At 37.3% G+C, this 18084-nt stretch overlaps 1 protein-coding gene across 33 annotated transcripts in view; it reads left to right on the top strand.

The window, feature by feature from the left end:
* Positions 1-18084, top strand: part of ZBTB20 (zinc finger and BTB domain containing 20) — a 781647-nt gene that overhangs the window by 459866 nt on the left and 303697 nt on the right. The window lies entirely within an intron of this gene.

An 18084-nucleotide genomic window follows, 5' to 3' on the forward strand; every position in this document is an offset into this window, starting at 1 on the left:
AAGTCCAAAGGAGAGGTGTAAGGGTCTGCTCAAGCTGTCGTCCCAAGTGGAGGTGGTGACAGGAACCTCAGCCATTTTGGCGAATCCACCATCTTGAGGAGTTTCCCTTCCCGCCTGGCCCCAACACTTAGCAACATCAATAATTAGACATAAAATGACCTGCAGTGATATGCAGCAATGTGGATAAACCTTAACAATATAACATTAGTAAAAATAATTAAATTTCAAAACATTATCTGCAGCATAATAGCATTTTATAAAGTTTAAAGCAATCAAAATGTATACATATTAAATACATATTATATATGCATATATGTTTATACACAAACATAAATTTAGGCATACCTATAGATATGATAAAACTATATGAAAAGGAAAACAAATAAATAGTAAACATAAGAATCAGGATAATGGTTATCTTAGGTGGGAGAGGCAAGAATATAAGATAGGGGGATGCCTGGGTGGCTCAGTGGTTGAGCATCTGCCTTTAACTCAGGGTGTGATTTCAGGTCCCGGGATCGAGTCCCACACCAAGCTCTCCACAGGGAGCCTGCTTCTCTTTCTGCCTATGTCTCTGCCTCGCTCTCTGTTTTTCTCATGAATAAATAAATAAAATCTTTACAAATATATGTATAAGATGGGGTAAACTATATGGATAGATATAGGTTATTATAAAGCTTCTAGCTCTTCTTTTAGGGTCTTAGTTTGCTAGTGTTTATTAATTCATTTAAAAAATAGCTAACTATATGAATTAAAGTAGGCCAAGCATGGACCGGTAATGAGTATGCATCATGTGCCAAGGATTATGATTAATTCAATTCTGTACACCTCAGGGGTGGGAGTAGGGGGAAGCCATAATCACTCTATTAGTTATCTATTGCTACCAAAAAAAAAAAATTATCTCAAAATCTAATGAGTTCAAGCAATAAGCATGTATTATCTCTCAGGGATCTCCCAATATCAGGAATTCAGAAAGAGCTTAGTGAAGTGGTTCTGGTTTCAAAACTTTCATGATGTTGCAGGCAAGATGTCAACAGGGGTTGCAGTCATCTGAAGACTTGACTGGAGTTAGAGGATCCATGGTGGCTCACTTAAAGGCTCATAAGTCAGTGTTGACTGTTGGACTCAGTCGCTTGCCACATAAACCTTTCTATAGGGCTGCTTGGGTGTCCTCATGACATAGGGGTTGGCCACTCCAGAGTGAATGATACAAAGGACTAAAAAGGTGCAATAATGGCTTTTCTGACCCAGCGTTGAGAGTCACATAACACCACTCTCACCACATTATATTGTTCACATAGGCCCATGTAGGCAGGACTATGAAAGGGTGTGAATGCCAGGAGACAGGGATAATGGGCGGGCGGGGTGGGGGGTGCTCATCTTGGAAGCTGGCTACCACACAAACCAAACTGACTTACCGTGAACATCTAGCATTTTTATCTACTGCTACTCTTAAATTCCAAACATTTCTCCTATTCTGTTCTTGGTGGCTTTGGAGAATTTGTTCTCTCCAGAGTCAGAACAATAAGAAAAAACTTTCTGCTTGTATATAATAATACCAACTAGCATTCTAATTTCAGTCTTTCCATTTAATGTCTTAATAAACAATATAGTAGCTTTCTTCCATAAGTGCTTTCAATTGTTTTGAGCTGTATATATTTTTTTCTTTTCCAATTCTGGAATTCCTCATTGTTAACCTTCTAGATTACATCCTTCCTAAATGTCCTTGGAATTATTAATCATTTTGTTATTATCATGGATGTCCCTCCAAACTACAGATTTATTGATTTACCTAATTAAAAGTTTCCTATTGTTTACTTCATAATATTTACCCAGGTGATTTTTCATGCATTCAGCACACATGAAACATATTTATAGATAACATATCATGTGCCCAGACTGGAGAGTCTCAGTGTCAAGCAGAATTGGGAAGGTATGGGAGTGAAAATGTGTAGGGAAAAGAGGAGTGTTGTAAGGGAAGGTAAAGGCAAAATGTAAAGTAAAAAATCAGATAAAATAGTTGGAAAGATCCTCAATTGTCTTATAATCCTCTTCTATTTGTAAGAACTATACTTCAGCCGTGCCAATTCCATAATTGACTGTCACACTTAATGGTCAACTGAGAATCATGTAACAAAACTCCAAGTTCAGGGTGTGTGAAATTTTAATACCTCTGGGACTTTACACTCCTTCTGGCTGAGATACCCTACAGTGGGGATCCACTTACCTGATGGAACATAAAAGTGTGTCTATATTTATGTTTAATAATAAGACAAATATTTATGTTTAATAATAAGACAAACTTGTCTAGTACTTTAAAGGTAACTGAAATTGGCCACACAAAGAGTCTCTCTCCCACTATTGCTTCAGTGATTTTCAAAATGCATGCAGGTGAATAAGCGGCAGAGGGATCAACTAAGAATACGCAACATGTTTGTTGTCCCCCAGTGATACCCTGTATCATTTCCCAGCTCACATCTATAAAGAAGGGGATTTTCATTAGAGGGTTTCTTTTTTTTTCCTTATTAGAATTCATTTCATTAACAATAGAATAGGAAGAAGATTATTTAGAACAAGAAGCCACCAGCACAACAAAAAAGCACATGGAACAACTAAGAAAATTCGGCAGCCTCAAAAGAGGAATACTCATAAAGGAATAAGCATGTTCCAACCATATGTTTTTATGTAATCATTTACAAATGTATCCAACCACATGAAAACTAAAAATAGCCATTTTGGCGGGAAAGATGACCCCTTTTCTTAACAGTGAAGATTTTAGCATGTTTATTTTTCATACAAATGGAGAGATGATTAATGATTTCATAAAAATTTTTTCCTTGAATTTTTGCTTAGCCAAGGACTTGTAGTTTAAGTCACTTGTAGTCTAATTCGAATTTTGCAGCCTTTTGATAACAAGGCAAGTACCCTTTTACTAAATCAGATCTAGAAATAATATATCTTATATCCTGGAATTGCTTACAGTATGTCTAGGATTGTATACCATAATCTCCAAAGAAGTAAATGACTAGTGAAACAATGAAAAAGGACTGGCCCACATTCACTTATTTTTGGAATTCATTTACCTAGTAAGCTTCAAACCTGGTAGATTGAACCAGAAGAGTCTTAGAATCCAAGGTTGCCAAGTTTGGGAGGTAATGAGAATTAGATAGAAAGGTTTCCAAGAAAGCCTAAACTCAATTAACTTGCTCAGGCTAAGTATTTAAAACCTAAAGTTTGCAGTTTTCCAACCTGTTCTGATCTCAGCCAGACATTGGCAATCAAGAAAAAATGGTCCTTTTGTGGTACTGCAGCTACCACCACTGTCCTAGATGAAAACTACGAAACATCAGGGTGCTCACAAATGAAATCCCACCTCCAGTTCCACTCCACCAAAATGTCCCTTTTCCACTCTGAGCTATTTGTTCATTCCTGGATTGTCAATATCAGTTAAGTGTTGATCATATTCTAGAACATCAAAGTAATTAGCAATAAGGTGTGAAAGAGGTTTACGGGTTCACCAGAGAGATTTGCATTTTAAAAGAGGGTCTTGTTAAACACAAATGAACTTCTAATAGAATGTGTGAGAGATTTTTTTCTCCAAAGGATGGGGGAAGATATCTAGCTCTCTTTTTCAGCCCAGGATACCTTTTCCTCTCTGCAGTCTCTTGCCATTCACTCTTCTTTTTGTTCTACACCTTTTCACGCAGAGCATATTTAAAATTGAGAATGATTGGGTAGAGGGTTAATTGATAGAACCTTGTACAAACCGAAATATCTTGGAGGCCTCAAAATAGGTAAAGAGCTCCAATCTCAGAGGAGTCAATTTAAACATACAAAAATGCCCTGCATTCCAGGATTAGCTCTCCTTTTAGGGTATTTACCTGTCTAATTATTGCGATGAAGAATAATTTATCCAAACTCTTCCCACAATTACTAAAAACTCTAAAGAAATGTCTTTTAAACAATGGCAAGGTGGTGGAAACTCAGAGTTTTTGTTTGTTTTGTTTTGCTTCATTTTGTTTTAAATGAAATCATTTGTTACATTCAAATCGATGAAAAACTAAAAACACTTCCCATATAATTTTTGACATCAGGTAGATTAAAGGAATTAAGTCAGAACACCTGGGTATTTTTCTGAGACAGAGAATCTAGAATTTCAGAGAAGAAAAGGCAGAACATCAAGAAGATAGAAGAGTGTATCTACAGGGATCCAGGAATGTCTTAGAAAAATGTGGCGAGTAAAAAGAATATCTTTCTGCTCCAGGAACTAGCCCTTCTCATCTAGCTCCTCTTACTGCCATGTTTCCCTTTTCTTTTGAGGCAAGATTATCTCTGTCAGAAACTACGAATAAAATTTTTGACCAGAGTCCTGTGCTTTAAAGCTCAGCCTTTCCTTCTCTGGCCTCAGTACACAAGGTCCTTAGTCTTTTCTCCTTTGATATTTGTGGGCCATCAATGTCCATGTACAGGGCTCACCCAGAAATGTGATGAAACTGTCAGCAGAGAGTCTAAAGAGAGACCCCTGCCCTCTCACCTGTGGTTCAGTCTTAGCTGCTGTTGGCAGTTTTTCTTCAGTCATACAAGTGTCCTAGAAATTGTCAAAGGGAAAAGCTGTTTTTATTATTTAAAAAAAGAGTAACTATATTGAAAATATGTCACTTTTTTTTTACAGTATTTATAGCTCTTTCACTTCTGGTTTCTAAACTGTCCTTAAGGACAGTTTAGAAGGGGTTAATAATAATGATGTTCACAGAGATTATTTGAATTTGCCAATTGAGCAAATAGTTGAATTAGGTTTCACATCCAAGATACAAAGAATTTCATTTCAGATCTTGTGCTTTTTTCATTATAATAAATTTTAAGGGGAAATAAGCTTTCTTGTTTGGAATAGGGCTAACAAAAAAGCCAATACTACCTAAAATTACGAATCCTAAATAATTCATTGAAATATGATTTTCCAAAATTACTCTCATTTACGTAAACTTTTAGATGGCAAAATCTCTCTAGTTAAATCATTGGGATTAAAGTAATAAGCTTTCAGTTTATTTCTCTCTTTACAGAAGTTAACCAATAGTGATTACTTTAATTTGCCCTACAGAGAGTGATTATCACTGCAAATGGTGCTATAAATAACTTTCCTTAAAGCTTATATGTAGATAGCCCCATAATTTATCATCCAAACTGGGACACTTTTGAGAGTAAAAGTGACCTGTATTAATAATTGTGCTTGGACAGTTGGAACTAGAATTATTCTGAGTAAACTGGGAGATATGGTTACCCAATTTACAAGACATAATCCTGATTCTGAGAGTGATGGGTTTTGAGTGAAAAAAAGCCAGCAAAATGAAAATCCATGTATCCGACCTTTGACTTGTCTTGATTTCCAGCTCCCATGAAGTTGGTTGTTTTTTTCTTTTTAAAGACTTTATGTATTTGAGAGAGAGAGAGAGAGAGAGAGCAGGGAAAGGGCCTGAGGGAGCCAAATGTGGGGCTCAATCTAGGACCCTAGGAATCATGACCTGAGCCAAAGTCAGACCCTTAACTGACTGAGCCACCCAGGTGCCCCAAAGTGGTTCTTAATAAGCACTATTCAACACTTCAGTCTCATGTTCTGCCCACAAGTGATGGAGTGTTACATCCATTAAGACCAAGTCAGAAGGAAAAGTGTCACCTGCTGAGATTCAAACCCTAATTTTTTATACTACTTGGTAGTTGGAAGTTCCCATCTAAGCTTTAACTATATAGTATATAACCCAGACTTTCAGACCAATAGACATGTTCTATGCAGTATTCCTCAGTAAACTCTAGTCACTTTTATAGGGGTCTAAGAGACAAACATTAAATCAACACTTGAAATTTTAAAAGGGAAAATCTATTCAGCAGTTAAATTGTTTTTACAGCTGACCAAAATAATATTATATAATGGACAAATCTTAAGTTAGTAATTAATTTTTAAAATCACACTGCTAAAAAATAGATTTTTATATACCAAAGCTAAATACAATAGCATAGGGCTGTGTTTAATCTTAGAACATCCTCATAACAGGCACAAAAATAAATTTTATTTTGAAAAAAGATACTATTTATGAGAATGTATTGCTATGCATCATCAATGTAACAGTCTTCCAATTTTGCCTATAAAATGCTGTATTGAAAAGTGACCCTCTGAGATGGTACAATCAACAGAGTAACACTACCAGAAGATGGTAGATGGAAAAAGAGTTTGACAGTTAACTTCCAACTGTTGCTGAATTATTGGGAAATTCTTCAAATGAGATTAATTTTCTCCACCTAGCTTAAGAAGTATTTTCCTAGTCAGTATAAAGTTCAAATTAATTTCATTAGATTCCTGGGGGAAAAAATGTCAGTTTTTTGCAATTTAAATTTTAATGTGAGGTAGAAAGTTTCCCTTCTGGACAAGTTGCAGCCTGGAAGTGGTCAAATGTCTGGGGTTGGGGAGGGGGGAACTAATGAAACTTTGTTGTGGAATAGTTCACAAAGGAATACAAGATGTGTTACATAATGCAGCCCTTTGTTTGTGGAGGCTCTGACAAAACACTGCAGTTTGAGCTCAAACTGAAAGCGGCCACCAAAGTCTTCCCTAACTCCAGGCAGCTGAGTCTTTTTCCCCACCTCCTGCTATGATTACTCTGGCTTCTGATTAAATCACACCTTATATTTAAGGTCACTAACCTAAAACGACCCAAAGCTACTTATTTCTCTGAATGGTTCCCCATTACTTGTAATATTTGGAAGGCTTGCAAATAGCTCCTGTCCCAGCTTTGGTAGTCTTCTCCAAAAGCAAATGCTCTAACAATTTCCTCATGCATGGGTTAAAACCTCAGGTGAAAGATTTTGGAAGCTAATTAGCATGCTAAGGACTTGAGCATTTGGGTGAGTCACAGTCATGCTATCTAAGGGACAGAGAAAGTGTCTTTTTACAAGTGATATTTAACAAGTGCTGGTTCCTCACTGAGTTTTAATATAGCTGAAACGCCATTGCATTGTCTTCTTTGTATTTAATAGAAATCTTGTTTATATGATCTCTTCTTTAAAACATCCATCCCTTTGGGGCATATTCTAATGTTTTATTTCTTAAAATACATTTCTATGAATTTTGGAAAATCTTTAAAAATTTCTTTTATTATATGAATAACTGAACTAGGCTGTAACAAATTCCTCTCATTGAACTTCTTATTTTAGACTCGATTTTTTTTTTCATTCTTGACCTGGTTTGTCTTTTCATATCTTAGTACAATTTTCCCCTTTGCTTTCAGAATGAGAATTTCATTACATGTATTGAATGTCTAGTATATATAATCGAGATGTGAAGCAAATGAGTATTTATTAAATGCCAAGAATGTAACCAATGTTTGTCATCTAGTTAGGAAGAGTAGTTAAGATAATTTAAATTATGAAAGTTATTTCTTGGTTAGAAAAGTGTTCAGTAGCAGAAATCTTGACATGAGTGGCTTAAACAAATAGGGGTTTGTGTTTCTCACAAAACAGCAAGTCCAGAGGTAGGGAGTTGCTGGTGTGTGATAAAGTCAAGGCCAACATCTCTGAGGTTCTCTTTGCCTTTTGTTCATGCTGGTTGCTTTAGGATCACAAAATAGTTGCTGCAACTCCAAGCATCATGTCTATGCTCAAAGAAGGAAGAGGGGAATATCAGGTGTAAGGAAGTGTTGAATCACTATATTGAACACCTTCAAACTGTGTCAACTAACTGGAATTTAAAATAACCAAAAAAAAAAGAAGAAGAAGAAGAAGAAGAAGAAGAAGAAGAAGAAGAAGAAGAAGAAGGAAGAAAGGAGGTAGCAAAGGATCGCTTTTTACCTCTACCTTTATCAAAAAAAGGTAGCTTTATCAAAAAAGAAAAAGCTTTCTCAGAGGCCGGCAGATTGTCACAGAGATCTTTCTGAGTAGAACCGGGTCCCAAAGCCATCCTTGGTTGCTAGGGAGGCAAGGAAATCAGAGTCAGATTTGTCATAATTTGTTTAGAAGTATCATAATTCATCATGCAGGACTGGGCACATTCCATTCTGAACAAAATAAGGGTCTGTAAGTAGGAAGAATTGGGGGAATGGATATTGGGTAGGTAACGGTGTCGACTCTAGCTATATGGTCAAAACAAAAGGAGAGTTAATGCGGACCACAAAAACTACAAAATGATTTATGTGGAGGTAGAATAAGATAAGTAAAGCAATTAGATCAATGAAAGAATAACAATAGGACACTCCAACTAAGGGAAGAACAAAAGCTTAAAAGCAGGAACATATATGCTATATATGGGAAGTAGCCACTACATTGTGAATTCCTTAGTTCTTTGAAGGCAGGAAGAAAGCCTTATTTCTATTTATTTTCCTAGTATCTCACACACAGTAGATGCTTATTGAATCACAGTAAATGAATGCATATAATATTCCAACCCAGAAGTCCAGACATGACTTCACAAATTATGGAGATAATAGAAGAGAAAATTTAAAATGTAGGACTCCCTTGACAATACCAGGATAAAGGCAAACACTAATACAGTCCAGCGATACTCCTGAGTACTTGTTGGGAAAGAATGGAACCTAGGATGCCTTAGCAAGGTAGAGCAAGGACGTGGAGACTGAGATACCAAGTTAATAACTTGAGCTTGATCTTTGAAAGCCCGATTATGTTTCTGGAATCCAGTTTTGGTAATACACAAACAACAATGTCCGGCACTGTTCTTCTAACTCGTTAGAAGCACCAAGCCTGCTGCTATTGTTTGCTCCTTTTGCTCCAAGTCCTGTTCTCTTTGACCTTCAGGGATTTCCAGTGTGCTAGGAGCTTTGGAAAAATGCAAAGTAGCTCATTGGAGATTTCCTAGATTACTACTCTCCAACAATTGAAATTTTATTCGGCATCTGTTGTATGCCAGTCACCCTGCTGAAGTTTTTAGGAGATGATTGAAATAACCCTGACTGCAAATTATTTACCTTCTAATTAATAATTTAAATGTTTTGATTGATTTAAGGTAAAAGAAAGGAAAAAAAAAATAAAACTGTTCCAAAAAAAAAAAAAAGAAAGAAAAGAAAGAAATCAAATCAGTCAAAAGGATAGTTTAACTGGCTTTATGGTTGTGGTACTAATTTAACCAGACAACTGATCCAAGAGTCGAACAAACTTGTTTCTGCAAATACTATACAAGTAACTCCCACCAAAGGGAAATTGCCTCTCTCACTATAGGGCTTTTTTTTTTTTTTTTAATTTAACAAAGGATAAAGTATCTTGTCCTATTTTATTTCCCAAAATCTAGAATTTAAATTTGGTTTACAGGCTACAATATGGCTTAATAGTAGACCGAAATAATAGATAAAAATAATTTCATTTTTGAATTGCACCTTCATGAATCCCACATAATTTCAAAGATTTGACACTAACCTTTTTGTTTGTACAGCCTTGATTTTACCTGAGAAATATGACAACAGATTAGGGGATAGGCACAGTATTAAAACAGGCAACACTAGTTAGTTGGCATTTCTAGCATACTTATGGTCTATGGCCATTTAATGAAGTTTACTTTGTTACTTTGGGTTTCAGCCTCCCTAGTTAAATTAGAAGATTTCAGATTTATTTGAACTAAGAGTACTTCTTATTTGACAAAGGAACATCATTTTGTTTTAATTGACTGAGTGATATATTTTCAGTGGCAGATCTTTAACAACTCCTCCAAAGACATAACATTGAAAATATTGCACTTGGATAAGTTAATTTATCTGGGCATCAGTTTTATCATCTGCCAAATGAGTTTACTGGTCTTATTCGATTTCTAGCTACTTTCAGCTCTCAAATTCTATGATCTTATTTTTCAGTTCAATTCAAGGTATATTAGTGTAATACTTACATAATGCAAACCAATATGGTCGAATCTGGATAGATACAGAGGTGAATAATATAATATTTTTATGTAAGTAGCTTATAATTTGATGCATTCAAGGTTCAGATGTCTATTTCCTAACACATCCTAGCTCCAAATGTTTGGGATGTCATTTATGAATGAGGGTATATAATTTATTCCCAGATGGGTGCAGATTCATTCATCTGTCAATTTTTCTCATATCTGGATTTGAAGAACCCAAAAAAGGGTCTGAACTATCATGTTAACAATATTGTACATTTGTATCCCACCTTCACTGCAAAGAATTTAGAGCATTTCCAGAACTATTCAGAACCATTATCTCATTCATCCCTAAAGAAGCCCAGTGCATGTAGAAAAGGATATAGTGCCCTAAAGTGTCCTCCATACTGGATCCTTCCTTGTTCCCTGTTCAAACAGCAGTTTAGCCATTGATGATTTCAGTTATCCAACTGGGGGATAAAGCATAAGGGAAGAATTGTGTGTGTGTGTGTGTGTGTGTGTGTGTGTGTGTGTGTGTAGCAACACTTGTGATAAGCAAGCTGTGTATGGTACCGTGATATGTTTCAGTGTTGGGCGTGCATTAAAATTAGAAGTGAAAAAGGGGCACCTGGGTGGCTCAGTTGGTTAAGCATCTGCCTTTGGCTCAGGTCATGATCTCAGAGTCCTGAGACAGAGCCCTAGTTGGGTTTCTTGCTCAATGGGAGCCTGCTTCTCTCTCCCCCTACCCCTCCACCCCCACTGGTGTGCATGCACTCTCTCCCTCCCTCCTTCTCTCTCTCCCTCTCTCCCTCTTTCTCAAATAAATAAGATATTTTAAAAAAATAAAATTAGAAGTGAAAAGAAGTTGGGGACTTCTTCATCAATCTAATTCATAAACATTTGACTATAGAGACCCAACAGGCATAAAGAAACCTGTACTTATGCTAAGTGAGAACATTATTCTAAACATGTTACCCTGAAAACTATGCCTACGTCTTGGTGTCACTTGGATTTTCCTAGCCTGCTTTCAAGAGGAGTCGGGAACATAGGAAATTTCCCCCCACCCCCTTTTTTTTTTTAAACAAATCTTCCAAGTAGCTCCTTGGAAACAAGTGATTATATTTCCTTCTTTCCCTAAATCTTCCTAGGTTGTAAAAAAAAGTCATATCCATGTTTAGTCTCATGGTTTCCTTAGTTAAAAAATTTGCATCTGAGGCCTAGGAAAATGTTTGGCCTTCACAATTGAATGTTTAAACAGGTGCACACCGCACTGGGCTGGCTGAGGAAAGGTAGTCTCCTCCTTCTGGAAACCCTGACGTTAAGAGAATAATCCTTGTGTCGGCTTTCACAAGTGCTTGTGAAGGAAAGTTCAGGTAATTCTTAAATCTTATTACCTGGTTACTAACCAACTTGCCCCCCCCCCCATTCTGTGTTCTCATGAAGAAATTGATTTAATAGATTCAAGATATTATTAAATACATTCTGCATTAATATTATATGTCCTCTTTGAATCCAAGTGGCAATACAATAGAATTTCATTTTATAAATAACACCTTTCAAGCTAACACCACAGGGCACAGTACAAAAGAATCAAAATAGAACACAAATGCTGTAATCAAATGCAGACCCCAGGAAGGCTGATTAAAAAGGCATGTTGCTAGTAAGAGCAGCCGACAGGGTAAGTATAGTGGGTCAGAGCAGAAAAGCCTGCTGAACAGAAGGGCAAACTGAAATAAAACGGACTCGCCTGCCTGACTCACATGGACTTAACGGCTCTCCTTTGTCATCATCCCCCTTTGGACTCAGAAATCACAAGGGAGAGGTGTGTGTATGTGTTTGTTGGGGAGGTGGGGATCAATTGTATGTAGGGTCATTAGGTTTATCCGTATGTAGGTTTACTCCTCACACACAGCACAAAGGAGAGAACATCCTAAAGACAACTGCCTGCAGCTAATAGAGATGCCGCCAATGATTGTGAGACAGCCTGATGAGGCTTGCTTTGCTCGATTGATACCACTGGTTTTCAGAAAACACAACTGTGAGGAAGCAAGTAGGTCCTTCCCATAACATCAAGCACCGGCAGTACTACTCCTGGCCAGGCATGGGGGAAAATAGGTAAATGAGTGAGATGCATGCTTTGTGGCCTTAGCCTGGTGATAGTCTCCGCTCCATAGGACCCTCTTCTCGCAGAACTGCTTTCTATCTTTGGCCTCCCACCAACACAACCGTTCCTGATATCAAGGGTTTGTATTTTAAAACCCTACCTCTAATTAGAGAATAAAAGTTTCAAGCCTCTTTTTCTTTTTTTAAGATTTATTTATTTACTTGAGACAGAGAGAGAGCAGCAGCAGCAAGCATGAAAGCAGTGGGAAGGGCAGAGGGAGAGGGAGAAGCAGACTCCTGGCTGAGCAGGGAGCCTAACATGGGGCTCTATCCCAGGACCCTGAGTTCATGACCTGAGCCGAAACTAAGAGTCAGACACTTAGCCAGCTGAGTCACCCAGGCACCCCTAGGCCTCTTTTTAAAGGAATTAAGGACTTTGGTGAAACAGGGACAGTATTTCAGCAAGATACCTCCCTATCTATATGTAAAACCAGTTTTAAGAATCATCACTGTATACCTCGAGGAAAGTACCAAATTGATCATTTCCTGATGCTTCTCTATTTGATATTGAGGATTCAACAATATAAGACAGAAACTGTAGGAAAAATTTCCTACTAAATATATGATAATTTTTTTCTGAAAAGAGCAACCTATACTTAACAGCCTCCTCAAAAAATGAGTCAACAGCAAATATGGCTTCTGGAGTCAATAAAAGGAAAAGGGAGGAAAAAAAAAGGAAAAATGATAATTGAGGCAATTTTTACCTCTCTTGAAGCTGTGGGTTTTTTGTAATGCTCTCTGATTATCATTTAGTTGAAATTCTGGACTGGGATCACTGATACATAATTTAGGTCAATAGCTTAGCATTTCTGTACATCTTTTTCTTAATATGCAAATTATAAACAATTAAAACATGAGCAGCATTTGAGGGTGAAAGGTTATTATACAAATACTAGTATTGCTATTTTTTAAAAAATATATTTTATTTATTTACTTGAGACAGAGAGAGTATGAGTGGTGGGGGAAGGAGTAGAGGGAGAAGGAGAAGCAGACTCTCCACGGAACAGGGAGCCTGACTGCGGCAATCCCAGGTCTCTGATATCATGACCTAAGCCGAAGGCAGATGCTTAACTGATTAAGCCACCCAGACACCCTGAGTATTGATTACTTGTAATCGAATCTTATTTTCCTTATTTCTGACAGTGTTTATTCAGTTAGGCAGTCAATTTATTAGTAAAGATTAACAGGATTAAGTAAATTGAGAACAATGGATTATAATCAGCATATTATTTTTATAAAATAGTGACAAATAATTATAATTGTTAGTTATCAATGCATTGCCTCTCAAGTCCAAATTTAGCCTTTCTTACCTTCTCTTAAAAAAAAAAAAATATCTGAGTCCTTTAAATATGTTTCTTTTCCAAGCTGGTGTGAGTGCACTTTTGTCAATAAGGGGTTCAGAGAGACATTACAGGAGGAAAAAGTTTTCCTTGCTGGTTCCTGGGTAATCCTTTGGCAGCTTCCAGCAGTAAGCATAGTTTCTCAAAGGCCTGGCTCCTCTAGCACACACATCTGCTTTGGTGTCCAGCAGCTGAAGAACATGTAGCTTCTTCAGGACCCAACGACCAGCAGTTTCCTCCAGCACCCACCACACATGCATGCACGCTCATGCATGCACGCACATGCACACACACACACACACACACACATTGGGTAGTAAGTGTAATAGAGTGCCTGAGATGAGACAACTCCCTATGAACAGCTTCTTTGCTCCCTAGAATGCAGATTTCCAGCAAGATCTGCTAATGCAACTCTCTAGCAATTTCTCTGCCATTCATTCATCAGTATCTGTACCTGGTCCACCAAGATCTGGGTGCCATTCCAGGGTTGGAGGGAACTCCTCCTTGGGCACTGTATCTCAGCCCTACAAGTACCAGTTGCCCCTTATATTTGCTATTCTTATATAATTTAGAATTCTCTTTACTTCTTACTAGCTACTCCCTCATTACTGCAGTCTGCTGTTATAGTTAATAATTCTTTATATTAAACTTTTCCTTCTCAAATTGCTGTGTGGTTTCCCTCTCCTAATGGACCCTAATACATACCCAAAGAATATTAGAATAATCTGTATTCTTTGGGAGTATGGAAAAGTAAATATGATAAGCCATCTCTTTATAGAATGGATTATCATTGATATAAGGCACCTTATCTAGGTAGAGCTAATAGATGAACAAAAATTTTTGAGAATCTGATGCTAGATTGAAGGATGATGTAATAATATGATGTTATATACTATTTTAATTATGTATCATTTTAAGGACCATTTTAAAATATTTTACTTGATTTCACTAAGAATGTCTTAAATGTGAACTATAATAAAGCAAACAACCAAAGCCTAGACTCAAAAATAATTTGTTGGCCTTGAAAAGATGTTGCAAAATAACAGTGTGATATGAATTGGTAGATTATTAATGCTAGGATAACAACATCCATCACTAACTGAGAACTCAGAAGGTCCTGAGCATTTTACATTAATTTATTGAATCCTCATAACAATAAAGGTGGATACTATTATTATCCCTGTTTTACCAGTGGGAAAATAGAGGCCTGGAAAGGTTAAAGAATTGGCCTAGCATGATATGTGTGGTAAATTTCAAAGCCAGAATTTGAACCTAGACTTTCCTGTGAGCCCTGGTTTTTAACCACTGCACTTTGCTTCTAGAACACTACCAATGAAGCAGATAGCATGTTACCTGGGAGAAAAAACACAAAAACTTGTTTTTGTTGTGTTCATCAAATATCCGGGGGGGGGGAGGGAAACAACTTCTCCAAAGTATCCCAGAATGTATACCATACTCTGAGATATATCCGAGACCGGCAATTTCTCACTTGTACCCAACAAGATATGGTCAAAACTAGATGAACACTGGTGATCCAATCCCCAGAACCAAAGTGTTAACAGTGTATCAAAAACCCAGCAGCCGTTACTCGGAGCTGAAGTGAAGGCAGATGAAATATTAACAGCAGTTCTAGCAGCACAAAATGAAATATGAGATCCTGTATCAGAAATTATTAGTAACCTGTTAAAAGAAATGCTGAAAAATGGCAGTTACCAAATTAAAACTGGGAAACAGAGCCCAAATGGGAAATTTCGAAAAGTTTGGAGGAAAATAAATGACAGATTGTCCTCTTGGCTCTTATTACTATGCCATCCTAAATCCTACTTGGCAATACATGGTGGAGGTGAAATAAGAACTGCATCACTGCCAGTGCTGGGCCTCAAATTTGTAGTCCTAAGTGTCTGTGATGATGTCTGAGATTGATTGGAAAAGTAGTTGGAATTTGGTAGCATTTAGCTTTATCGAAACTGAAGAGTCTGGAGACTCTTATTATGAAAGGCTTCCTCTCATTTGTGAATTGGCCCCTTTGCTCCACTTTTGGATGGCTGGCTTCCTCCATGCCGAGCTACACTAAATGCTCTACATGGGAAAGCTATTCTCCTTAAACGCCTTCAAATTTAAAGCATCTATCTGGTTATGTTCGTGTTTCTGCCTCCAAATATCTAGCATCAAAAAAAGAGAGAGGTTACAAATACCAAATACCGGGTAGTAAATGAAGGAGATATTTTCCCTTCAGTAACTGAGAGCAGAGAAAGGACTATAAGCAGAGTGGTTGAGCAGTGGATGCCAGAGAGAAAAAGGAAATGAGCTATAGGACCTTAGAATCTTAGTGTTGGCAGAGACTATGGAGTTCATGTGGTCCTACCCTATCATTTTTCAATGAAGAGACTGAGACATGGGGAGTTAAGGGACTTGACTTGCCCTAGACACATAGTTGTTTACTGACAGTCAGGCCAAAAACATTTCCCAGTTCCCAGTCTGGAACTCTGCAGTTCAGCATGCTGTTGCCATCCTCCACTGAAAATTAACACTAACCCAGCCTGGAACATAGAAGAATTCAGCATCTGTGGGGAACAAGAAACATGATGAATTTTGAGATGGAAATCAGTCTGGGACAAGGAGAAGGGAAATGGATGATCCTGCTTGGTTGTGACTCATTGGCCAAGCTTGTGCAAGACATTGTGTGTCAGTTTACACCCCCGTGCTTTCCCACAAAAAATAATAAAACCTTCAGTTGTAATCCCCCAGAGTTTATATTTGATGCATTCAGATTTGATTTGCTTAGCAAACTCTCCTGTGTGCAGGTTATCTGCAGGTATAGATTGGTGGCATTGCTATTGATCCCTGTGATTTACAGGAGCCTAACATTCTTTCTCTAGCAGTAAAATGTGTTTGAGTCTTCTCCATAGGACACTCCTTACTGAGGATCAGATGTAGGTTCAAGATACAAGACTTATCTTCTGTTAACCCTTGTATCCTACTAACCTCATGGAGAACTTGGGCAATATATGGGCCTTTTAATCAGGCTTACAAGTTAGGTGAAAGAAAGGAAAGAAGAAAGGAAGGAAAGAAAAGAAAAGAAAAGAAAAAAGAAAAGAAAAGAAAAAAAAGAAAAAAAAGAAAAAAGAAAAGAAAAGAAAGAAAGAAAGAGAAAGAAAGAGAAAGAAAGAAAGAAAGAAAGAAAGAAAGAAAGAAAGAAAGAAAGAAAGAAGAAAGAAAGAAAAAGAAAGAAAAAAGAAAGAAAGAAAGAAAGAAAGAAAGAAAGAAAGAAAAGAAAGAAAGAAAGAAAGAAAGAAAGAAAGAAAGAAAGAAAGGAGAGAGAAGGAAGGAAGGAAGGAAGGAAGGAAGGAAGGAAGGAAGGAAGGAAGGAAGGAAGGAAACACAAATATTTTTTTAATTTGGAAGCACAGATTAATTTAAAGCAAATCAGTAGCAAAGAAGAGACAATAAAAATGTCTCAATAGGATTCCCTGTGAAATAGCAATACAGGTATTTTAGACCAAATATTTTTCAGAATAGAGCAACCGGAAATGAGAGAATCAGACAGTATGATGAAAACTACAGATGGAATGCTTTGCATGAAAAGTGATTATAGACAAGAGAGGGCTCAGGAGTGGGTAGGCGTGGAGTTGGGAAAGAGGGGGTAACTGAAATAAGAGAAGATAATGCTTGACCAGGTCTAGTAAAATATTCCCTGCCACAACCACTGTTCCATGAAGAGATTGAGCCAAGAGGCCTGAATAAACTAACCTTAAGTTCAGAGTTGCCATTATTGTGGGAGGCATCAGGGAGAGCACATCCGGATTTGTGTTACACAGTAATCACTGCTGGGTGTCAGCATTCATCAGCCAGATGGTCAGACCCACAATTAATCAATTAGGCTGGGATGATCAACTGGACTAAGTTTTCCCCTTTGGTAAAAAACCCTCATCATGCGGTCAAGGCCAATAGCACTTTTATCCTGTTGCTTTTGGAGACCCTTCTAAAAAAAAAAAAAAAAAAAAAAAAAAAATCCCTCTTTTCTTTTTTAGGCTTCTAGTTAACTAACTAAACACTGTTAGCTTCAAGCTGCTTTGACAATATAGATACCCCAAATTGAGACTTTAACACAATAGCGTCTCAATATCCTCTGTGTTCAAGTATAATGTTTAACACACCCAGACAGAAATAAGCTTTTTAAAGCAGCATTCTCTGAGGAGCGTTACCCAACTCATTGCACTGGAGCCTTCATATTGGTTCCACTCAATCCAGTGGAACAACACTGGAAATGGCCCTTTCAGTGGGCACTTGGGAAAATACGATGATCAAATAGAAACAATAGCAATTTATTGAGTATTCACCGTGTGACAGACACGGCTATGGTAAGGACTGACAAACACTGATTCAGCCCTTATAAATAATTCACCAAGGGTGATAATATTCCATTTCAAAGACAAGAAAATCGAGGCTAGAAGGTTCATCTGCCCAAGGCTGAGCATTTCGTAAAGATGTGTGGAAATAATTTAGTACGCTCCAGAACGATAACTAAATAAAATTCACTTTCCATTTACTTACATATGCATGCATCTCTAAGGGATAACAATCAGGAAGGTATAGCAGGTCCTTATTATTCCTTGTCAAAGAACTTGGAAGAAGTCTTTTACTAGTGCCTCTCTACTCTGTAGATCTTACTCTCTTTTCATGCCATTCTTGCTGCACACCAGCTGCCTTCAG

Source organism: Canis aureus, chromosome 35, assembly GCF_053574225.1.
Source record: "Canis aureus isolate CA01 chromosome 35, VMU_Caureus_v.1.0, whole genome shotgun sequence".
NCBI classification, from domain to species: Eukaryota; Metazoa; Chordata; class Mammalia; order Carnivora; family Canidae; genus Canis; species Canis aureus.